Source organism: Amblyomma maculatum, chromosome 6 (assembly GCF_055883805.1).
Source record: "Amblyomma maculatum isolate TAMU_Amacu chromosome 6, ASM5588380v1, whole genome shotgun sequence".
NCBI classification, from domain to species: Eukaryota; Metazoa; Arthropoda; class Arachnida; order Ixodida; family Ixodidae; genus Amblyomma; species Amblyomma maculatum.
Window position 1 is genome coordinate 73,696,917 of NC_139349.1, and position 26,419 is coordinate 73,723,335.

The 26,419-nt window shown below is 42.8% G+C and overlaps 1 long non-coding RNA gene across 1 annotated transcript; it reads left to right on the forward strand.

Moving 5' to 3' along the window:
- On the forward strand, positions 1-26,419 carry LOC146186015 (uncharacterized). Its single transcript, XR_014708068.1, has 3 exons — positions 1-446; positions 23,278-23,367; positions 26,185-26,419. It is a non-coding gene; the product is annotated as an uncharacterized LOC146186015 (long non-coding RNA).

Consider the following 26,419-nt stretch of genomic DNA (forward strand, 5'->3'; position numbering starts at 1 on the left):
CCTTCTGCTCCCATTAAAGTTCACACCGATGCTCGTGGTGTCGGCGTTAGCGCAGTGCCTTTACAGCGCCACGGTGAGGCTCAGCATGTAACAGCTTACGCCAGTCCTTCGCTGAACAAGTCGGAACTCAATTACACAGTGACTAAACAAGAGTGCCTTGCAGTTGTTTTGCTATGCAAGGATAACGTGCCTATCTCTATGGAATTATTTTACTATTGTCACCGACCATCATTCACTGTGTAGGCTTGTGAACCTCCGTGATCCCTGCGGCCGTCTCGCGCAATGGGCTTTGCTCCTCCAAGAGTTCAACTTCACTCTAACATACAAGAGCGGCCGTCAACACGCCGACGCCGACTGCCTCTCGCGCTGGCCGCTCTCGACTACTGGTTGCGATGGCGACAGCTTTGAAGACCACAACGCACCTCCACTAAACTGTTACCTACTGAGTACGTAGCAAGGCTTGCATTTTCAGTTGGAGGAACCGAGAGTCCAAGACTCAACAGCATCCACCTTTTTCTCCTTCTTCCATTTTTTTTCTCCTATTCGCTTCCGATCCTTAGCGCGTGACAATATGTAAATAATTCCTCTTCCTAGTCTTGACAAGGGCACTTTGAAGCGGAACACGTACGACCAGGAAAGGAGCCGGATGAGCTCTTGTCTCGTTGCCGTTCATTCTTGCTTGCGGGGAGTAGGTGGACGTTTGAAGTTTAGCTGGCCCCCTTTGCGACAACATCGAGTTAATTACAGAAATATGGGAGGGGGGTCTGTCCAGCATTTGCAGCATTCAGGCTGCTGATAATGGGGCGGAGATGGGCTGTAGATATATACGACCTATATCTTGAAACCAAAGACGCCCACCGTATGTAGTTTCGAAATGTTATAGATATATGTCACCATTCCTTTCGGCCCCCCATTATTATATCGTGTGGCCGACTGTTGCCGCAATTATTTGGCCTTATAACATTATGTGCCCATGAACATCACTTACTTATGCAAAATAAAAATAAAAGGTAAGGAGCCGAGGCGCTATGCTCTGTCACTGGCGACACATTTTAAGCAATCAGTCCGTGGATATGTGTGGACCGGTATTCACTTCAACAAAGAGAGACAGACCTAAGTTATTCGGTGCTTGAAAGTTTGTACGTTCGTGGCCAGAAAGCACATTGCGGTACAATTTGCAGAAAAGCCAGTTAGCCTTACGAAGCTGAACAGTTCCTTCAATGCTCATTTGACTGGCTGGATGTGTCATAAAATATCTCACGTTCAGACTGTGGTCCCTTTTCGTGCTTACGCTTTTATAAACCGTGATTCTCGATACAATAAACCACAAAATGCTTTCTGGACACATTCTATTATCCTTCACATACATCTTGCATAAATGCTTGCCGTATCGTTAAGACATCGCAGGATGAGGAGGAAGAGGAGAAAGATGAGGTGGAAAGGCAGGGAGGTTAACCCGTAAAAGAAACCGAAGCTTGTTTAGTATGCAAATAAGCTCTTAAGGAAAGGGCGCACCAAAAAAATTAGCTTCCAATAGGGGAAGCAAAGACCGGATTCGTGCGTAGGAGAGCGAATATTTGTTTCACGGCGAATAAAAACACGAAACGAAATGGCATGATTAGGAATGAAAATAAAATATGAGACCCCATGGTTGCGATAGGATGAGCAGTATTTATGATGTCTGCAGTTGGCCAAGGAGTTAAGCATGCTGCGTGATTAAGCTGTGAAAAAATTTCAGCAGGAAAATAACCAAAGTTACTTCCCTATGAGGAAGCGCCAATATGAGGCAACGCATGATTAACTCGGAGTAATAAAGTGGAGCGCAATTTTCAATTTATAAATAGGAAGACTGCACTCTCAAAGTTTACTTGTATCAACGTTTATTTCCTCTCGAATTTGCTCGTCTTCTTTACACTGCCTTTTTCTTATCCTGTCTTCACCCCGCACGCCTTGTTAAAGATGCATTGAAGACTTGCTCACAAAGCCTAATTAAATTCATTACAATCGATGGATCTCCACTTATTCAGCAGCGCGGAGTATCTGTTCGCTGTGTTTTTATCTTCAAGAACTGTCACTGGAAGCACGGGAGTGGCCATAAATTATAGTAGCGCTTTGCATGTGACCAGCGCGTAATCTAATATTCACACTCTATTTAGCAATACAGGCTCACGTCTGAGTCGCCCTCGTGGTGTTGAGAAATAAGACTGCCGTTTTCACATTGCGTATTTCACGCATATTTAAATATTGCATTCTTATGTAGCAGCCCTTTCCTGAAAAAAATGTGCAGCAGGGTCGTTTAAATGAATTTTAAGAGAAATTGAAAAACTGCTGTGTACTGTGAGGTTTAGAGTGCTCATGTATATACGTACTGATCTCTCTCTGCACAGTGCTGAAAACACGAGTCATTTCATTTATGTCTGATTATATGGGTTCAATGACCCTAGTGTAGGATCACGGGTAAACACCCTACTCGTTAATAAGAGAATGTTTTCTACCAATTCCAGTTTCAACAGAGCCTCGCCTTGTTAGGATTTCGCCAATTCATTTCTTAGGCATTATAAAAAATGCAAACCAATTACTTGGAGCGCTTACGTCTCATGGCGTGATGTGAATGCATAAGCACTAATTGCTTTAACAGGGTGAAAAGCTGGGCTGGTTGATGCATGATCTTGTGGCTAAAAACAGCGCTAACACTAGACGAAGGAGAGAGAGAAAGAGGGGGGCGAGACACGACGCTCCTGCTTCACTTCTGTCTCGCGTTCTCTATAACAAGTTAGGCGTTAGCTTAGCTTTATAGGATTTTTGCGCAGTTTAGCGTTTGATTTTTGATTCTACAATATATTGCTTCAAGCTGTAGCAGAAAATTGACTTGTCAATCATAATTAATTATTTAGCAGTTGTTAAATATGACCTGCAATAAACTCAGTGTTATTTGATCTCGAAATAATATACTCAAACTTACAATGCAGCGACATAATCTATCCAGTTCATGTTCAAGAAAATATTTCATTCTTCATTACATGTTAATATTTACAGCAAAGTACTGAAGGTCTGCAATTAGTCCAGTGCATTTATACTCGACATAAGCCATCTAAAGGTATATGACTAGATGCTGTAGCGGAAGTTTCAATATTGGATCACAATTAACTAATTGAACGCAATGAATTGGTATCTGCAGTTAATCCACAACATTTATACTCGGCATATGATATTCAACGATACCGCACTTGTGGCTATTAGACTTAACATAAGCTGCATATATCCACTGAGGACACATTCTGCACACACATTTTGTGATTACATTTCGTATACGGCGCGCATGAGACAAGTAATGCTACTTATTAAAAAACAAAAACAAAAAAAACTGCGGAGATGTTTCGTGAATAAGTTCGTTAGTCTGGAGGAGGTCAGCCATCTGTTCAATAAATCCAAGCCTGCTCCTAGAAATACGTGAAGGCATTTAGATATAATTCAGTTAGAAAGGAGAGTACGAAAGATACAGATATGATAAGGAAGTAAAACAGTTTTAAAGGGTCTTCTTTTCAACGTTTGCAACTATTATAAGCGAAGATATTTTCGGCGTGTAAGAACGCCAGCTACTTAAACCTATTATCACATTATGTCCAACTACGATCGATGAGCACACTGTGTCTTCATACTTGTTTTTGCTCTGTTTCTGTTGGGAATAATCACTGTTAAATCTTGAAGCGCATGGTTGCGATAGGGTGAGCAGTGTTTATGATGTCTGCAGTTGGCCAAGGAGCTAAGCATTTCTTTTCAGCTTTGTCTTTAACCCTATTTTTTCTAACTGATCTCATGAGAGACCGCTGGGCACTTAGCTTTTAATTTACGACCATCTCAAAATAAATCGACAGCCTTTGTGACCTCTAGGCTGGGTGATAGAGTTTGCAACCACGGCCGTTTGATAGAAGCGCGCTAGGTGCACCCTGTTACATCGCGCCACAGTCAACGGGCGAGAGTGTCCTTGAGGAGTTCAGCGTTGCGGCCGCTGTTTGTGCTATGGCAGCCACTGTTCGTGGACATGTCATCACTAGGATTGTCATCCCTGGGCAAGCGGTTTGCTTCGTCTCTGTACGCGCGTCTGCATCGTGTTCGCGTGGTCAACACAAGATTTCCCGTGTGCGTGCGTGTGAGCATGGTTCCGTAGGGGAGAAACGCGTCTGCTTTGTGTGCTGTGATCGCTTCGCGCTTTTTGCTGTGCGCGCGTGTGCCGGCAGTGTCATGCATGCGACGTAATGCCGCACAACTGCTTTGTGCCGCTCTACGACACAAACATGTGGAAGGAACGTATACTGTAAATTATCATGAGCTTCCCTTGGACCGGCAGCACCAGGAAGAGTGGCTCAGAAACATTTCAGGTCAAAGAAAATCGCATTTGCCGATCGTACATAATGCGGAGGGCCGTTGCGGATAGCGTTCAGGCACACAAAATTCATGGTCTCCAACTAAATAGAAGATCCCAAGATATTAGTTAGATTTGACCTAAGAAACGCACTCCTATTTCCCCCAAAATAATCAGAAAATTCAATACTATAAATTGTTGGACGCGAGCTGGAAGGCAAACTTTCGCAAAGGCTGCTGGCAGTAGGGCCGCATTTTTAATGTATAGCGCTGGAAGATTAGAACTGGTTGACATCAACGTAACCGATGTGAATGCACTTCAATCTGATTTCGATAACACTCAAAACTTGGTGTGACAAATGGCTTATGTCCTTAAGCCTTAAGAAATCAGCTCTTCTTACCTTCCATCGAAGACAGACCCCTACTACCCGGAAATACAGTCTTCTTGGTTCCGACCTCAGCTCCGTAACTACCTACAGATACTTAGGAATTAACTTATTCGCCGATCTTTCCTGGACCGATCAAGTAACTACGCTAACAAGTGAAGCTAACCGTGTCCTCGGCTTCTTACGCCGCAACCTTCGATTAGCCCCTCCTTCTGTAAAATTATTAACATACTGCACCTTCGTTCAACCTAAGCTTGAATACGTATGCCCTATCTGGGACCCGTACCAAGCTAATCACATAATATGAAGAAATCTGTTTAGAACCGTGCGGCGCCCTTTATTTTTTTGTATTACTCATACATGTCCAATGCTACCAAACTCAAAGGAAAAGCTAACCTCCCCTACCTTATTCACCGTCGCAAAGCCGCCCGCCTCTCCCTCTTCCATAAATTCTATTATGAATCCCCTCGAAACTCTGCCACTCTACCAGCACACCGCCACTCCTCTCGCCTCAGCCATGGCAAGATGGTATACCCACCTTCAGCCCGATCATCAGCCCATCTATCCTCGTTTTTTTTTTTTGTATGTACACCAAAGGACTGAAATGACCTTCCTGCTGCTGCTGCTGTTAGCCATTGCAGTCACGTGCACTTTAAGCACTTCATTGGAAAACTCGTCTGCAGCACCTAAGACCCATCCCTCATGTAAAACCCCTTCGCAGGAGCATTTGAGGTATTGATAAAAAAAAGTGATCTATGCAGAAATGAGTAAACTGTATGACACGGCACACACCGAATTCGCTACATGGTGTTGTAAAGGGTTATGCATGGGGCTACATGACCGCTGAACAGCTTTTAATTGTTCACAGCCATGTGATAATAAATCTGACAAGCGTCTTGTTCTGAATACACATCACTGTAATGCACGTAATCAAATCGAGCGGCGTGAACTACTGTCTGTCGCAACAATTTTCCAGTGCAGACGTCAGTATACATTATTCCTGAGCAAACGCTATAATGCTGATCTGCTCGCGCTATATATGACAGTACACGGATTCGTGTTGCCAAATTGTGTAAAAAAGGAGCTGTTCAAATCCTAAAATAGGAAAGCTCCTGCCGTGCTGATTCGTCAGACCCAGCGGAGCCGGTAGCGATGGGAATGACGCGCCTTCAGCTGGTTTTGACAAACGCAGCCGGTCGCATCTTGTGCTCTTCCAACGAGCGGCCATGTTGAAACTTACCTTTTCTCTTTCTATCACGGCCAGCGACTGTTGGGTCCTATACATACCAGGTTTAAACTTCATCCTACAGAGACAGACATCTCATGAGAAAAGGTTTAAGTCCCCGTTTCCTAGAAAATCCAGCAACGGCGATATCGGCGTTGTCAGCCTCGGCGTTGGGAACAAACTTCACGGGCGTGCTTCTGAAAGTGGATAGTTGGCAGGTAACATAGTCGAGCAATTATTGGTCGGCGGGCTGTGTTATGTCACGTCACTACATCACATGGCCGAAATAGTAGGATCTGCCAACTATGCCAGGATAGGGTGAAATGAGAGTCGAACCTATCAGGGTCTTCGGATTCCCTGTCAGAGAGGCTGCCCATATGCAACGCAGGCACGTTCGTACGGCTTGGAAAAATCAGGGATGTATGTTTATTTCAAGTGGCCTTTCATATAATGTGGTGGCTTGCGAGTGTATTCTAATGAAATATATTTGCGATAACAGAGGAAAATGTTAAGAGATTAGTGATTGATCGAGCAGCAGGGGGCCAACACTGAGTCAGGAATTTATTGTGTTTATGTCTGTCTCCGGGCAACCCCCGATGCCAGAATAAGAACTTTTATTTTGATGAAGTAGATAAGAATAAGAAGCTAATAAGAGAATATGGATCCACAAAGAGAGTCACAGACTGGAGTCATTAACGTAGTCCTGTCATGCTCTTAAAGGCGCTACTTAAGTATAAACTCAATTGTAACTAGATAGCGTCTAATGCCCCGTTCTGCACAAAATTCGTTGTCGGCGTTGTGAACAAGAGGTCACGGGCATCGCTCTGGCACGTGATATTGGTAGGTGACATGGTCGAAGATTGATTCGAGGAAGGGTTGCGTGAGGTAACAAAACACAAAGCTAGGAGCAACTTCCAGCTAGGGTTGCTGATTTGGGATGGGAGGGCTGAATATGAATCAACCTTCCAGGGCTCATGGATGCAGATCATGGTGTAAAAAGAGAAAGTTGTCTCAACGAGAGCTCCGCAGGTGGCACAGAAGCCCTCGTTGTTCTCGCCGCTCCGACAAATAGCGGCACACGACTGCGATCGTCTTTGGAGTAAGAAACGGCTGAGTAATTTTGACAGCAATAGAACTTTGCAAGAAAAAGTTGGAATATTTGGGGAAGCAAACATTGAGAAGCAATGAGAACTAGTAATCTCATTCCAAAGTTTAGCCCAAACAAGAAAAAACATAAAAAACAAAAGTAAGTTGAATATGTTTCGATAGTTCTCAGTGTTCACCAGTCGTTCTCGTGTCCTTCAGATATTTAGCGCACGCAAAACATGGGCAATTCCAACTATTCGCTTGCGGCCAAGGCGGTGAAAAGTGAATGCTATATTGGCCGATTTTCCGAACCGAAAAACATTCAGGGCATTTAGTCTGACGTGGCGTGCAGGTTATCTGAGCATGCCGTGGTGCGAACCATGGTGAGCGATGTAATTAACTATTTCTTTATGGCGGGCTGAGCAGAGGTGAATTTGATAACGTCTATTTTATTTTATTACAGATATTAAATCAATGAAACTTAAAATACTGGACGTAGTGTGACAATATCGCACGCACGCCAAAACAGCATTTGCCTAAGTACTACGAATCGCTCTGCATGCTACTTAAACTGTATATATTGCACTCGTAACCTCAATAGAGCATATTATGTGACTTGCTTTATTGTCAGCAAAAGCAAGAACCTCCTAAATCGGTGTCTGTGGTGATCGGAATAGCACATGTATGACCTACAAAAAACCGCACAGAAATTAAGCCTCGCTTTTCTAGCTTTAGAAACACTTCTAACTCCACCTAGATGAAGCCGATGCACGCAGCCCCAAGAGCTCGAAGGCAAGATGTTCGGCGAGACTTCAAACTATTATCTGCAATACAAGCGGCAATTCTGTGGAGACTTCAACCTCTAGGTTTTGTTTGCCCGGCTTTTCATCTTTCTTAACAGTTGTTACTCCGAAGTTTCTTTACCACCTCCTTAATCGGGTACCATATATGAATCTACCTCGAATACCTTCCATCCTCAATTGGCATTGAACATATGCGTAGAATTACGAAGATAAAGCTCTACGAAACAATCTCCGAAACAGGAAGGATTTAGGCAGCCCTATGTTTTGAAGAGGTAAAATAAAGAACGTTGGCTTAGTAACAACATTGTCACTTATTGTCATTATTCTTTGTTTTGTCTAATGACTTCGTGTTCATACTCAAAGCTGTACCTATATGCGTCCGTCAGATTTTAAGGAAGAAACCAGATAGGCTCTTTGGCTTTTCCTAAGGCTATTTTACCAATACTCAATATTCCTTGGAGAGAGAGAGAGAGAGAGAAAGAGAGAGAGAGAAATAACATTTATTGGCACCCGTCAAAAGGTTGGCGAGGATCCGAGGCGCAGCTCTGTCCCAGCCTTGTCCTCCCTCTCAGCCGTCGACCTGGATCTCTTGGATCTGAGCAGCGGCCAGGGCGAGACGGATGACTGCTCGGTGCCCTTTCTCGTCTTGTTGGAGAAGTAGTGCCTCTCAGGACTCATCTGTTCTATCAGGTTCTCCAAATCTAGGACACTTCCATACCATGTGGATCCTGTCCACTATGCCATCGCAACGTTTGCACCTGGAGCTGAAATTTTCCGGGTGCCACTTGCTGTAAAGATTGGGGTTCGGGAATACTCCAGCTTGTAGCTTATGCCACATAACCACCTCGCTTTTGATGAGTTGCTTACACGCTTTTGTAAATATTGATCTGCCTAATTTGTAATGATTTCGACTATATCTTGGTAGGTATTAAGGTCATCATCGAACTGTAGGAGCTCCACATCGCGCAAGGGGTACGGGGTTGCGCATAAGACGTCACTGGGATCCCGGAATGTAGCTAATCCTCTGGCCAGTACGTGCGCTTTCTCGTTCCCCCTCAACCCCTGGTACGCTGCTGTCCAAATGAGCGTGACCTGTCCAAGCCACTACTTTGCTGATCCCTATTTGTTCTTGTATAGGTTTAATAATTGCAAAGTTATAGAGTAGGATTATTTAGATGTAATAGCGTGTCAAAGCAAAGTTCAAAATTTAGAGCAGTTTATGTTGCTTGCTTTGAACTTGTACGCATGATCTTAAGGAACAAGAAATAAAGGCTGTATGCGAATTGCCTCAAGTGCTATTAGAGAGAAGCAGGCTGAAGTCCGTATGAAATTCTTCCCAAATATATTCCTGTACACGCCGTATGATACTTCATTGCCTTCCTTTGTTCCTTATGAATCTAGGAGCATATTGAGAGAGTATTTTCGAATCGTGTATCTAAATCAAGACGAGACTTAGTTGCGAACGGACTTAGGTTTTACCAAACTGAATTTGAGAATTTTATTGCGTCAAGTGAGGCTTATTCAACCGCACATGAATCCTTAAGCTAAGCATTAGCTATGTAATATTTAGTTGAACCGTCTAACTTGGGCTAGAGTATCACTCTGCGGTGTCAGTGGCGCAGCATTATATTTTTTATCGGTCCAAGTCTGAAAATAAACACAAATTTCACAAAGTATTTCGTTATCAACAGATAAGACCGAAGGGAAATATATTTAAAGTCCAGCAAATCGAGCGGCATGTAGGACAGAGTAAATGTATGCAGGATATCTATGTCCTACATACATTTCCAGCGTTATGTTGCACAGAGTTGAGCTGCGGCTTTGTACGCTCTATATTTGGATTGCCATAACAATTATACTCTTGTTCATTCTGTTCTTCAAGAAGAAAATCTTGCCTTAAACTCTTTACATCAGACATGCTGAAACATTTTAACTCGAGTATAGAACTGGGCTAATCCATGTGTGAAAGCGAATAAGTACTGCGCTTGTCCAGAAAAAAAAAAAAAAAAGAAAGTTCGTTTGGAAATGATCATGCTCGTCCTGTTTTTGTCTGTGCGCTATTAATTCCCGTTTGAGTATAAACCTCTCCTAAGGACTTTGAAGAGTTGCCAATGAACCGTGTTGTTAATGTCGAATATATTATGACGCCAAATACAATAGAGCTGGGCAGCCTATCAAGTGTCTCAGCAATGATCCTGGACATCACTAACACACTCTTGCTGCATATACTAGGACTGATAGCTCAACTATGCCAGGATATACGTAGCGAGAGGTACGTTTTCCTGACTGAGCTTGTCATCTATGTTTAGCAATGAGAGACATTGGGCATACGCATCTTTCATTCATTTTGCTTGACAGGGACGAAGACTGCCAGATGGTCTGTGAAGTAGCATGCAGCGGTCTCAATTTTGTCTATGCAGTATTTAGATATGGCAAAGTTTCTAAACGAAGTCTCATACATTGGATTACTCAGAGGTATCAAGTCTACTTGCTGTCACAGTCTCTCGCACACACTGCACATGTATTCAAACGGATTGTTCACAAAGTTTTCTTCATATGTCCAGGTCGCAGATGCAATTTCGGAAATTCGTATTGAGTGATCAGACACACGACGTGCCTTCAGATCCTCTTCTGTTGGTTCCCGTTGATTTAACTCTTCCATAGGCCCCATCGCGGTGGTTATGATGCTCCGTCTATTACTCTCAGCAGTCTGGTATCACCGTTTGTCAAGTCGTTCCTCTCTCTGTTTCGCCGCCGGGGTGGCGCAGCGGTTAGGGCGCTCGACTACTGTGCCCAAGGATGCGGGATCGAATCCCGACCTCAGCAGCAGCTTTTAGATAGAGGCGAAAATGAAGGCGCCCATGTGCTTTGCGATGTCAGTGCACTACAACTAATTGTATTATTATTATTATTATTATCATCACCATCATCATCATCATCATCATCATCATCATCATCATTATTATTATTATTATTATTATTATTATTAGTATTATTATTATTATTATTATTATTATTATTATTATTATTATTATTATTATTATTATTATTATTATTATTATTATTATTATTATTATTATTATTATTATTATTATTATTATTATTATTATTATTATTATTATTATTATTATTATTATTATTATTATTGCGCTCAGCTTCGCCGGCACGCGGCCGCGGCTGCGAGCTCTGATGTCATGCGTGCGCAACTGTTGTTCCTCTCTGGTTTCGTGCGCACTAGTGGCCTGTTTTACACTGTACGAAATGCGCTGCTAACTAGCGCAGTGTAGCTTTTGCTACGAAAGAGAATTGATGCTGTGGCATAACTGTGCTCTATGTAGTACACATCAAAGGAATCGCTTAACAGAATCGTTCAGTGGCGTTGAGAATTAGTTATTATTGCTAGCTGCTACGCATTGATAAACTTTACTGTTTAGATGAAATTCATTGCCAAATAATGAGAATTCCTCTGACCGCTATGGCTTTTTCATAGAGGTAGCATGGTTTGGTGTCAATTTTTCTCGGAGGTGGTGGGCCATTTTTTGGACTACGTAAATTAGGAGCGCGCAAGCCTGGAATCCAATAATGCACGATTTTAGGAAGACACTTCCCGCAAAACAGTATTGCAGTAAAACCTGATTCAGATACTCTAATACGCAAAATTCTTCAGTAATAACCACCTTTGCTGTTCTGTTTTTTGTTCCCAGCTCGTAAACAGCAGTTAATTTTTTGTTTTTGAATGAATAAATCTCTTCTTTTCCAACTTCGAGAGATATAAAGCTGTGAGAAGGCTTTCAAGAGTGAGGCATCTCCTCCGACCTGCAGAGGCGAGCAGAGTCGATACAGGGCGTGGCATGGCTTGCTTACTGTTGACCATAGAATGCGGAGTAATTTTTAGGAATCGATTGCCTGGAATGTGTCACTTAAAGCGAAAGCGCTTCGCGTCTTGTAGCGGTAACTGGAAGAAATCTCAGATGATCGTCAAGTGAAACGTATTTCTAATATTCAAATGTATCGCGACATTTTTAATTCTGAGAAAGAGCCGTCCTACTTCGGTTCTTAGCTTCTTACTGTGGTCGAAACCAGAATCCGCGGAAATAAGGAGATGCGTTTAACCACTGCAACTGCATCGGCTGCTAATATATTTTGTAAGAGGAATTTTAAACATTCATGATACGAAAGTTGTTAAAATACTCATTATCTATTTCTTAGTTATTGTTGAATGGCGGCATGTATAATTTGATCCAAAAACAAGTTTGCAGTTGAAACACCAAAAGAAAAATTGAGAACCATTTTTGCATTCTTTTTCCAAGACTAATAAGTTCCAGCCTGTAAATTTAACTCCGGCGTGTACATTTCTTTTATACTGCAAAATGATAGGAAAACTGACGGTGACTGAAGGTTAGAGTTGCATCTTAAGGAATCCAGTTATAGTTTCCAAGGAGAAAACGTTTTTTTTGACCCTTCAGCTTCGCCTTGATGCGTATGACACGACAACGTTAGTAATTTGTCTGCGGCTTCCTTTGACCATCTTTGTTCGTGTAAATGCCGTTTGCCATTCGCTTAAAATTTGTCCCTTGCTTTGTACCTTTCTAATCTCACGCGAGTTCCTAGGCTTGAACTAGTAAGCTTCCTCATTATGTGCAAGAGCTTCCGGTACAGATAACCAAGTTAAACCATCCCCTCGAACTTGCCTGCGTGGCCTGAAAGATAGCATGCTTGGCTGATGATCCAAGATTTTTCATTAATTTCTGCCGGTTCGCCAGCTCAATATCACGTGGTCTCGTGACGTCACACAACCCACTGACCAATTAGGCCCGGCCATGACACCTGCAAATTACTACCTGCCAAAGGTTTGCGTGGCTGCAGAAATGTGACAATACCTCACAAACCTTCTACGGTCGCGTGAAACTAGTTGTCCTAACTGAAGACCTTGAGGTTATTGTTTGCTACCTCGGATGCGTGAGTGCGAACTCTGGCAAATTTTTATATTACGGCGAGATATTAGCCTTAACCGATGCTTAAAATAATACAACGAGGGTCCCAAGCATGGCTGCATTTGCTGGGGAACGGACACAAACAACTACATTAGTCTAATAATCATTAAATGAATTCATATGTAAAGAAAAGTTTACCCTGCGTGACATTCTAAGTTAGTGGTTTGGGTTCGCGTTCTGTTGCCGAAGTTGGCTTTAGACGGAGGGAGCTGGAAGTTATTTGCATATGTATATACTTCTCTACATTTTTGCCGTGGAAGCATAGAACAGAGCATGTGAGCGAAAGACAAACTTGTTTCACTGCGCTATCCGATTCATCAATCGTCGTGGTCAGGGCTAACGACTACATTGTTTTATCCTTATCAAAGGCTGTAGTTACTTTGCTTGTGCTCCTTCAGTTCCACCTCTCAAATTCTGCTTTCTAGGCCAGACTGCGTGCACAACAACTGCACAGAACCATTCGATCGTCCACCCAAAACGTCACTGCTAACGTGAAGCCCGAAGAAAAGCTGCATATTAAAAAAGCGGCCTGTATGAAACTTTTCGCATACAAATAAGCAAAAAAGAGCGGAGAAAGCTTGAGGGCTCGAAGGAATCAGAGCTTGCGCGAACCTTCTCTAAACCCCACGGCATGGCGCCACCTCACACGCGGCGACGAACGGCCGGTGAGTCCCAAAGCCAGCGGGCGGCTCGATGCTCGAACCGCTGACTCCGGGCCACAACGGCAGCAGCAGCGCTCGCGCTGGTGCCGCTTAGCAGTCTCCCGCGCGGCGGGCTCCCGAACTGTGGCATGCCACTCCACGTAGAGAGGCCTGCGCCTCCGCGTTCCACCTGTGGCTAGCAGATTCCAATGAGCATGACGTCGCTTCCCAAAGCTCCCGTCCCATGGACGGGCGGCACCCCTCGCCTGCTGCTCGTCATTTTTGCTGTTACGCTCACCAGTCATAGTGCACTTTGCCAGGTGTCCCACCCTAGCAAACTTTCTTTACCGGGAGCAGCGTTGGAGACGAGAGAAGAGGCACTTAAGCTGAAAGGCCCTCGTCGGCCCCCGGAACTCCTGGTGCTCGCACCGGACGACGACATGTTTCCTTACTCACTGCACAAGGTCGTACCCGCTGTGATGGTCGCTGTGGAGTACCTTCAACACCACCGAAACCTCACGCTTGTAGTCAACTACAACAATACCAACTGTTCGTCCTCCCACGGTCCGCTACTCGCTTTTGACCATTACATCGCCGGCAAAGTCGACGTTTTCCTGGGTCCAACCTGTTCGTACGTGCTGGCCCCCGTGGCCCGTTACAGCGCCGAGTGGGATCTACCCGTGCTCACGTCGTCGGGCCAGAACGATAACTTCGACACCAAGTACCCCAACTACCGGCTGCTCACTCGCATGAACGGTTCCTTCACACAGGTGGGACAGCTGTTCATCGAGACGCTGCGCCGGTTCGGGTGGCAGGTTGTGGCCTTCCTCTTTCATGAGTTTCGTGAGCGCACCAAGGGCCATTCAGACTGCTTCTTCAACCTGGCGGCTGTGTTCAACGCTCTTGGGGGAGGGCACATGTTTCACCAGAAGTTCGACGAAGAGGATCCCGATGTAGACTTTGAGGCACTCATGCAACAGGTGGCACGCAACGCTAGAAGTGAGTCCCTGCTCTCTTCTTCGTGGTGGGCATTGCCGAATTATGCTGATGATGGGCTGTATATTTCCGAAAGTTTATTACACCATTCGCAGCGCAAGTCTTTGCAGTATTGCCAGTTTTGCTCTGTGGGAGTCATCGCTCAGTCTTGATAAAATATTCACTCCTTTTTATCAGCACCACTCCATTACATCTGCGCAGAGCTGTCGACTTTATAAAGGTAATCTCTTTTCAACGATGTTTACATCATGCGATTTGTGAGACTTTGAACTGCATGCGATTAAATTATTAACCATTTTGGCAGCGCTATGGCAACCATAGCAATGGTTCTACACTGTATATCACAATGCGTCATCAGCCAATCGCAGAGTGCCTACGATTAATGGACGTTGAGTGCGCATGCCTTGAAACCAATGCAGGATGGAAAAGCAATTTATGACATGCTTCACTTCAAACAATTGTTCTATTGTAGATGTATGAAGGAGTATTAGCTCTCTGGAAATAAGTCGGCATTGAATGTAATCGATATACGCCTGCAGTAAAACAGAAAAATGTTACATCAGGTGTTGGATGGACAAGTTTCATATCAAAGTGAGGCTCTGTTCACTTGTTTCAATGTAAAGCTAGACTAAACACGCACTTGTCGAGACCTGATAGCTCACAAATCCCATTTGAACATTCGCTTACATCTAGTCGTGTTCATTTCAAATTTCACTTTGGTAAATTTCCCCGGCCATTCATTGTGTGTCGTTATGGGCCAGCAGCACTTGGTTTTTCTACCAGGATCAAAGCCGTGTACGCCCCTCTTTTGTCCTATGTGATTTATGTTTCACGAATCTGCACTATCTTGATATATTAAAAGGCTGTCTGGCATAAGAAGGCATTAAGAATAGGGTACCTCTCTAATTGACCTGCGTGAACTTTGAACGTCGATTAGAACAAATGCAGTGCATCTCACCCTAATAGTTGAATATAAATATGAACGGCTCAGAAATCACGCATGCTTTTGCACCGAAGACTAACTGAGAAACTATAACAGGTGATCGTATTTAACCGCTGAAGGCTGTTGTAGCGTTTCCTTCTCTTTACTGAAAGGCCCAAATTGTTTGCTTGTAATTTACTATATTTTCAATGGTATAAAACGAGTGCAGCTCCACGGTCGTGCGTTTCAGGTAGCTTCAATGTTTTAAAACTAAAATAAAAAGCAGAGAAGGTACACATGTAGAATAAGTATTTGTGTTATTTGTGCATTGCGTGGCAAACTACGCGTACTTGAGCCAACAATGTAGTATGTATATGTATATATTTATATATATATATATATATATATATATATATATATATATATATATATATATATATATATATATATATATATATATATATATATATATATATATATATATAACAAGAAGAAACAAGCATTGAAAGGAGCAGCCACAATAATCAAAGATAAATGTTTTAAAACATAGCAAGTGAACGCACTTCTTTTTTTTTTCTTTCTTTATTTCGTGGGTACCATTTCTCTGGACGCGCTGACTGGGCACAATCAAGAGTTCACGCCATTTCCTGGTTGCAGCTATCTCAACTCTTGCAGCAACAGCGCGAGCGTTTCGCTAAGTTCGTGCACGCTAACTCGCCATGACACCAGTGCAAGTGTGTGTGCAGCCAAAGTTTATTCTCAAGCTGCCCACTCGTACGTGAAAACATGCATAACGACAGTACTGCACTTCCATTCCGCCGTTAGGAGAATGTGGTTCATAAGGGTCTTGCCTGGCGATGGTCTTCAGACTAATTTAGGAGAGATGGCCTTCCTACCATGTCCAGGGAAATTTCACTTCGGGGCCTTTTGCGCTGAGCCCCCATTGAAGTCCAGCAGGCGCGTACGCCACTAAAGTAGGGGCCGTCCGACGGGGATTAAGGCCTGGCCCGGGCACCGCTGCTTAAAGTCTGGCATATAGCCTCGGGAACACTGGACAGCCATGAGCGATGGTAAGTTCGCCTTATATAATAACGCTACTTATTTTAGTCGTGCCGCGTTTACCATTTATGTTTAGTAGAACGACTAGCCACTCAGGCTCTCAGGCTCTTTCCAAAGCACATATTAAAATATAGGCATATAAGTGAACAACTAATTATAAAAGTGCTCTGCCAGACCTCCGGTACGTCTAGGCGCCTTTCCGCATATTCAGCGTCGGCCATTAGTGGAGTGCGATGGTCCAGGCATGGCTTAACCGGCACCCGACCAGAACAAGCACGTGCCGAGTCACCACGAATGCACGGACGGGCCCCTTAATTGCTTTTACGGCAATAATCAGCATGGAACAAAAGACCCGGAGTTTTCCCGCGAGTACATTGGTTCCCAAGCGAAGAGTTTTCTGCTCACGGCTTTGTGCTTTGACGAGGCATTCCGAACTGCGCTCAAACGTTCAGGCGTGAAGCAACAGGTGGTGAATGGTGAAACGGTAATTCAATGCGTTTGGTAGGTTATGAGATCTCGTGAACGTTTCTAGTATGCTGTTGAAAAGCATAGAAAGAGCATAGAAACTACGGGTACAGTGCCTCGTCAATGTGTTGGAATTAAAGGGAGGTTGAATAAATCAATGTGTTTGTTTTCGATACCATAGAGAAACATTGCAGCACGAGCCATGGTAATATATCTCAGCATGGTAAGCTGAGGAATGTATTTACCGCCTTGACTTCTCTATCGCGGGCTTAAATATCACTTTAGGAATCGTTTTCCAGTACTCATTCGTCAAGCTACAGACTAGGTCTTGTGGGTAAAACCGCTACCATATGGCTGAATAACAAAACATATGCAATATTATGCTGACATGAAAGAGAATATAAATTTAAAGGCGCTTAATTGGCCGCGGCGTTTACTTTCTGTTAAGTATGGAGCAGACATATCTGAATGTCGTTCTTCCCACGTTAGTGACGAATGCTATATTTCCTGGGACATAATTGTTGCCGTCAACCACTTCCCTGATTTAGTTTAAATATATTGTCAATTAAAAACGATTTTACTCACTATTTTTGCAATCTTGCTCATGTGCTACGTATTTGCCCTTTTATGTACTAGGAAGAGCTGGGCGTCCTCCCCATTGCATCACATCAGAGACAAATTACAGGAGCAGCGCATATAGAAGACGTAATCTATTTTTGGTCACTCAGTGTTTTAAATCAATAAATTTTGTAAAAAGGGTATCGTGCAAAGTGAGCACTACTGAGTGATTCCCTTAAACGGCGGGAAGCACTCCTGACTAGAAAACGTCAAATCTATCAGCAACTCGCCGATTTTTTAGGACTGGCGACGCATTGCAGAGTCGTCTATAACTGCAATACTTCGTGGTGCCCACCTTTCTGTGAAGCAAACAAATCATATGCTTGAATATCGAGAAATCGTTCGTGACAAGACCATGCTTTGATTTGGTTTCTTGGTTCTTATGTCCCATAAGCGAGCCAAGCTATGAGAGAAGCCGCAATGAAGAACTCAGAATAATTTCGACTACATCGGCTTCTTTGATGTGCACGGATACGGCACAGTACGTGGGCGCCTGAAGTTTCATCCTCATCAAAAGGCAGGCCGTGGCAACAGGAATGAGATGGAATCGCTAGGAGAACGACGAATAGTAAGGAAAATGAGGAATAGAAATCTTTGAGCTTTTAGTGTCAGAACGTGAATTCTCCTTACCGCACACCGTTTGAGGCAATTTCTTTCGCATTAGCCCATATTTCCGCAACATACAAAAAGGGAAAATACAGCCGTAATTGTCTGGCTCAGTATTCTCACTAGCATCACTTACGCAACACCTCAACATAACATATGCAATCCCTCAACATAACATATTTTCACGACTCGAGCCACAGGAAGCCGTGAAGGTACACGTAGACGAGGACCCGAGAATAAGGTCGGCTTCTAGTTCCGATTACAGAGTCCAGCACCAGTGCGCCTCTCGAGCCAACAACCAATTCGCCGTCGTCGGCACCAAGCACGGCAGTCGCGCGGCGCTAGGCACGTGGCAATATGTATTCTACCATATCCAAATTTGCAGAGATGAAACTCACCACTGAGACCGCGCACAATAAACTGCATTCTGACGAACCTATCAAAGTGTGTCTATGTCTAAAAAAGGGGGTTGGGGGGGGGGGGGGGGGGGAACGCACTTACCGAAATTTCCTTCATTTCAGGTGTGTACGTCTGACTGAAACCTATTTTGAATTCGCTTGCGAATGCTCAATACGCTGCATGACTATTCATAATGAAAGGGAGCTTGCATTCTCGCCCTGGTCATTTCCGCATATGAGTCTTCTTTGAAAACAAAAAAATGCCTTAAAAGGTACCAGGTGGTGTGCTTCGGTCGCTGATGCTCTATAATTTGACCAACATTTTTTTTTCTAAATAGGTTTAAGGCTTTCAGGTACCTTTTTGTATTCATATTTTCCTCCCAAATGTTTCCTTCTGTCCACATTAATTAATCAAAACAAAGAAGCTTGAGGAGGGGTCTGAATAAGTATTGCCTACATGCATTCGATCTCAATTTTTAGCATATTTTCGTCCCTTATGCAACCATTTGGAATTAGTAATAGAGCGAGATTTATAGCATAAAGCAGTCTTGAATGTTTTAGGGACTCCCTTTTTATTATCCCGGACTCTGTATATTTATTTTTGTCAGTTTTGTTTCATATTATTAAGAGAAAATAAAGCTGGGAGGCTTGCTAAGTTTATTTGTTGCCAGTAAAAAAAATCTGAAAATAAATCTTCAGAAAGTTGTAATTAATGTCGAGCAGTCGTTAATAAAGCTCAATGCTTCTAGATCTTGCAAATGTGTAGAAGCGAAGTCATATTTAGTCTAACGTACCAGTTTCCAGTTACACGTAAATAAAAAAATTGCCATGATTTTATCGAAACTCAGAAGTGTTAACGTTAACAACTAAGGGTGAGTAAGGGGGGGGGGGGAGGTTATTACTCAAAATTTGTTGAAACATAACCACACTACATGGAAATCTTATTTTGGGTAGTTTTCAAGCACCCCTTAGTGCCCATGACACAAATGACACAATGTTCCCCATAGAAAAACGTATTTTATATAGATGAGCAATAAGCCACTCACGGTGCCCTTGCTTCAGACACTTCGCCAGTTAGCAGCAAAAAGAAAACATGAAATGCTCTGCATGAGAATAGCCAAAGAAATTCAAGGCATTGAATCGCCGCCTCAGCTCACGCGTACCCGGGTTGTTCGATCAGAGGTCTCCCATGCCCGGCTTGTATCAACAGAAGACTATTTCGGGACGCGCCCCGAACATTCCAGAGGAATAACACGAGGGGCTGCAGCGCTAGCTAAGTCCACTCTCAGTGCCAGGAAGCCCTTTGGTGTTTCACTTAATTCGAACTGGTTCACGACGGCTTCCAAGACTTAGCACAAAGGAGGTCTGCATGTTAGCCAGGGGAATCTGTCAATGATATATGAAATAAAATTTGTAGAAAAAGGAAGTCAATGTTTCTTTGTGCTTTCTTGATTTATAGTCTTGGAGCTCTCATAGTGACTCCGGCTATGAAGGACGCCATAGAGGAGAGCTGTGGATAATTTCCATTAACTGCGGCTTTTAAGGCACGTTGACATAGTACAACGCGCACGTGTTGCGTTTAACCTCTGGGGAAGCGAGGACGCTGCGGCTGGGATTAAACCCTCGTTGCTGGGCTCAGTAGTCAAGCACCCTAACCGCTGAGCTACAGCGGCCGAAATTGGCTGCTTTTTTTTTTAATTATCTAACAAATACGAGAATATAGATTACTTTTTTCTTGCAAACATCCAATAACACTTCGTATAGGTAGTTGGAGGTTAAGTCATGATACAGACACCGAAGTCACAAAGCGTTAACGGTAATGAGCTTTCTTTACCTTTCATGGGGGCTGTAGGGTTTCCGCTCCTCGGCGGCCAGTCGCTGCCGGTGCTTCTGGCACCGTTTTGTTCTTCACATGCACACATGAATGACGTCGATGCTACTTTTTGGCAGTCAGAATGTGTACAATAGCAGTGCCAGATTTATATCGACACGTCAGGGTTGTATCCCGATTGATTTAAACTAAAACCTGTTTTTTGTTTCGAATCAAATCAACTCTTCAATTTGTACTGAGGCTAACAGCAGACTATACTTTTTGCGTCTTTCATTACGGCACACAAAGATATGGCTCCCGCTAGGTGAGCAAGCAGTTCCAGTCGCCGACTTTCACTTTGCACGATAACTAAATTGCAGAACCGGTAACCTTGCGACTCGGTTGGTATATGTGTGCATTATAGCCTGGGAAACTGACTTCAGTTCGCTTCTCTGAAACTTCCCATGCACACGAAATTTTTATTGGGAGTAATCACTATTCCGCCGCGCAGATAACCTTGGTATATGCTTTACATGACTTAGAACATATTCTTGGTTCTTAAAGCTACGATAAAATACAACTATATATAAAAAAGTGTAAAATTACTGTACTATACTATGCTATACTATACTATACTATACTATACTATACTATACTATACTATACTATACTATACTATACTATACTATACTATACTATACTATACTATACTATACTATACTATACTATACTATACTATACTATACTATACTATACTATACTATACTACACTACACTATATTGAACCGTACCATAATGTACGGTTCTATATTATACTATAATTCCTCCAGACTTCACCAGGCAAGGAGTGCACCTCTCCCTGGATTCTAAAGCAGAAGTTGTCAGAGGAACGTAGAATTTTTCTAGAGAGTACAACCATCAGAAGGCTCACCGGCTCCAACCTAGTACTGCGTAGGAAAAGATTGAAGAAGCGTTAGATTTCGAGAAAAAATATACTTAGTTAAAATCTGTGTAATGGAGAAAAAAGAATTTAAACTCGGGAAAGAAAAGACGAAACGAACTTTTGTTGGGAAAAATGTATTGCTGTGAGTCAAACATATCATTTATATATAGACGTGTGTGCGTTACTTCAATAAAATAACGCATAACTTAATGTTGCATTGCGTTTATTGTGAAGGAGCTTGTGGCATGCAGGGCCACTATCATCTTCATACGTCGAGCGCAAAGTTTAATGGGTTTGAATGCACAGAGAATAAAAAATTTGGAAAAGTCGTCTTTTTGCGGTCTTTTCTTTTTTTTAGGAAACTGAAATGACAAAATCTTGATCACTGATTAATCTTCTACGAGGAAGGTTGGGTTGAAAAAGATGTGTTCGTGGATTATAGTAACCACGTGGTAAAACAGCAGAATATGGTAACCACTTCATCTCATAGCTCTCATTTAAATTGCTATCTGTTAGACTGAAGCTGTGTGCAAGTGCGTATGCTCAATACGAAGATGATCTACAATACTTATAATGCAGTTATCTTCCTGTGTGCATAATTTTCATTCTCGCATTATGAGTTTTAGCAGATGCAGATAATGTTTTACTTTGTTACTCCATTTAATTAACTATTTAAACTTCCGTTTACCCCCCATCTAAGATGCGAACCATTTTAAAGAGATGCGTAGGTTTCGTAGTTCTTTCTTCAGCGGTTGCGGAGCCCAGACATTCAGTCTCTAACTACCATCCACTCTTACGTAGTTCAGGATCCAGCAGAATTGTAGTGGTTTTTACTGTCCTCTAAATGAAGCTTCTTTATGCGGATTCAACTGCATTTTTGAAAAGTTACGCTGTCAGCAAGTTTAGGGACACATTGCCGAGGACACTCTTTTCGGTAGCTTAATGTATAATTTCCTAAAGCTAAACAGACCTCCCAACATTTTCTAGCGTACATGAATGAGCCATTTGGAGTTAGTACCATATTTTTCCAAAAAATCTTTATACCACAGTACTTTATAGGTCGTTTGCTCATTTTGAACCATCTTTATAGAATTTGTTTTTGTCGCATACTTTTCTAGTGCAAAGAAACGAAATATATGTTCGTTTGATGTTTACGTTTTATGAAAATGTACTAATTTTCAGTCACATACTACAGCAAGATTGTAATTTGGTTTAGTAGATCATGTTTTATACTAATACTAAGAAAGGCATCGGGTATTCCTAATTTCTGGCACTCATCTTCGCAGCAGAATGACCCGGGCATAGTAGATTAGGGTTTATTGTTGAACGTAGTATTTCTTGAATAAATTTTGTTTTTGAAGTTTCTTGTTTACCACTTTAGGGCAACAAAACATACAGCTTAACTATAAGAGGAGTTACCACAACAGCCATAAACTCGACAAGTGGACACCCAAAATACCCATCAGGATTAATTTTTTTTTTCTGTTCTATATACGCTCACTTCAAATTCCTTAGTCACAAAGGTTCTCTTAGTTCACATATTTCGTCTATTGGCTCCCTTCATATTTAAATCGTAACGATGCTCCTTATGTTTGCCTACTTATGTTTGTTGATTAGCTTGATGGGTGCCTCCAATCTGTAAATATTGATTTTATAGGTAGCTTAAACGGGTTTCACTCAGCTCCCATTATTCCCGTTAGATCGTTCTCTACGTGAAACTCTCTTTTTTCGTTGCTAAGGAGAAGGGTGGCGCTGGAGAACACACTCAAGTACAGATTATAAATAACAGAGATGTAGCCAAGAAAGAAAATTGAACAGCCGCCGCCGTATATAAATTGGTAGAACACAGAACGCTGAATTCGTAGGTCACTGGTTTGAATGCCAACGCTTGCATGTGATTGATTTTTCTTCTAATTTCTAACCACATATCTTCATGTTCGCATTATTACTTAATATATTTCAGCGGCCAAAAAGAAATCCGCCATGCTTTTCTTTGTGTCAGGGGTTGATGGCTTACTTGCAGTGTATCTCGCAGCGAAGGATATCATTTTCCGTAAGTTTCTTCGCTGATCAACTACGCAACTGTTCCTACACTGGCGATAAGTGGGAGCTGCAATGCCTGGTTTCTTTATGTGAGCCGCTTCTTGCCCAGGCGACTATATATAACCTAGGAGATAATACAAGCTATAGGAGAAGACGTAGTAGATGTAGGCAGCTGAAAACTGCAGCCCGCAAAGTCTGCCCAACTTTTCGCAGTCATTTAATTAAAAGCCGAAGAACATGTCTTGTTGCCATGAAGGGGGTGAATACGTGATATTGAGCATTTTTAGCGAGTGATTAGTATAAGGCTGTTCTAAGAACCTTACTTTGTCAGCAGTAGCTCTATGAGATCTCCTTCACATCCCGCTGCACGGCGGGAAACTCTCCTTTCGGAAGCCAAGTTCCATGAATGCGCCTTTCAGTCGCAGGTGCACGCTCGAGGAAATTCAAATGAGTTATCAGCGTCTGAGTACCGCGGTGGTCGACGTGGTGCATCGTGTTCGCGGTCCTTCGAGCGCTACCTTTCAAAGGCCGTATAGTTCCCCAGCTGGTTTCCCATGTAAACGTATACTACCCTACGCTGGTTTTACCATAGATGCCTATTACTTATAACCTGCGCGAAACCTCGCTCTCGACTATGTGCTGACTTAAACCGAGGTAGAATGATGGTGTACTAGCAGCTTTCACCTATTGTGAAACCTATTTCTAGGGACGACTGAAAGCTGGATGAGATGCTATGGCAGTATTTAAAGGGAGAATAGTGCTCTTTCCTGTTTACGACGCGCAGTCAAAGTACGAAATAATACACGGTATTTGCTTCTCAAGTGGATGCAGCTAGCACAGAACCGGGTTAAGTGGAGAAATATGGGAGAGGCCTTCGCCCTGCAGTGGGTATAGTCAGGCTGATGATGATGATGATGACGATGATTTGCTTCTCTAGAAACAATCAAGACATTTAGGCCGTCATTATGGTGTTGCGCATAACGGAACTAACGCAAGAACGCAAAGCTGCTGCACGTATAACGGCTTAATCCTTGAGATGCAGTTTTCTGTCAGTGTCGGAACTGATTTTAGAATATATGAAGCATCCTTGGCCTGCGCAAGAATGTACTCAACATTTTAATGACATGTCGCGCTCAAGCACCTAAGAGTGCCCGGGACCATGTGAGCGGGCACTCCACTTCGTTCTCAGGGGAGGAATATCTGTAACAGTGGCAGAGGCCAGTCCGAAATTTAGAGAGTTCGTGCCGGAGAGGCGTTGGTGGGGCGTCCCGACAACTACACAATTTTTTGCGCAGTAAGTTTTGAGTGTAATAACTTTAATAGGTATCAAAAAGTCCAGATATTTCGCAGCCTGAAAAAAACAATTAACACGGTTAATGTATTCTTTCAAGGGGTTAAGAACGAGGCAGTATAGTATATAGCCAGAATTGCAGTTTTTTTTTTTTACAAATACTACCGCAGCAGAAAGCAGTGAAATGAAGATGGCGCATTGTCGCTTCAATCCTGCAGTGTATTTTGCCTTCTCCATTGTTTGGAATGACGCTTGTTTGCGCCAAAGAGCATTTCACCATGTAACTGAATAAAGTATTTATTTTAATTGCATTCGTCACGAACATACCGAACTACATCACGCACTAGTCACACGGAGTGCAAGCTGAATTCCTAGTCTGCCGCCAGCAGGAAGACGCTGCAAGGCGCAACAGCTTTCATATATGGTAGTGGTCGGCCCTGCTTTTAGTCAAGAACAGAGCATAAACAATGCGCTTCACTGCATGAGTCTATGTCTTCACATGTTTTTCTTTGTTCGCTGTTCTTTCGCTTCTGTGACTATACCCGAGGTACGTCGTCTTAAATCTCTAAAGCGCGCCGCCGTGTTCGCACCATAAATCTTAAAACTCAACAAACGATGTTTCAAGGTGGGCGCAAGACATCAGAAACCAGGTCAAGCAAAATTAAGTGTTTATATTTTTAATTAGTTGTGTATGCCTATTCAAAATTTATAGTTTATTTGAGTGATATTTCAAATATAGGTGGTTCAAAAGATGCGCCAGTGGAGTCTGAATCCGTGACAGCCGTTTGCCGCGACGGTGACCTAGCAGCTGAGGCGTGGTGGCTGCTCTCCGATCGTCTACTCTCGGGGCAATTTACATTGCGTGCACTTGCATTTCGATCTCGTTCTAAGTGTAACTCTTTGCAGTATTGGACGTTCTATTTCAGCCGCTATGGATGCTGTGAACGCTGGCTAAAATTCGTAAGCTTAGTTTAAAGGCTGGATGAATACCTGCAAAAGTATAATATTGGGCAGTTCACGCTGTAGCTCAGGGGCTATATCACCGTGAGCGAAATACGCAGGACCTAAGTTCGCAATAAAATGGGGGTGTGTAGTTGTTTCCTCATCTGTTTTCCAACTAAATTTCAAGCGTAAAATCATTCCACGCCAAACTTTCAACTGAGCGAAGCAAGAGTTTTAGGAGCAATTAAAACTTTCCCCCATGCTTTCTTTGGTTGCGTATGTTGTAGGTTGGCTACTTTAATGTTACGTCATAACTACTTACATGTACGCTTAGCATGTAGCTGAGAAGCCGCTAAATGCATATCGCCTAATATTACCGAAGTCATTATTCTAACTGTCATCCTTGTAAAGGAGGGTTGATTTCTGCGCATTTTGTTTAACATAATTTGAACGGCCCTCGTTTACCCTTTTATGCACACCGCTATTGTCGCTTTATACAGATTATCTGCCTTGGCTTTCAGACGACTTCTTTAATAATGTGATGCAAATTGTGTTCTCAGAGTAGTTAGTGTTTTTTATTTGTTCTTCTTGCAGCTTTGTGTTACAAAGGTATTCCAGTCTGCGGATGGACGCAAACGCAAACAAATGCATCTCGCACACTTCAACTGTTACGAGTGGTGTATTTTCTGTTACCCAGAAATGGGTCGTAACACTTGCAGTATTGCAATGTGTGCATAGCGTACTTCGTACCCTGGAAGAATGAATTGAGTCGGAGGGATGACGACTTCTATTTAAAAAAAAAATTATTCGGAAATAAATTTACAAGACA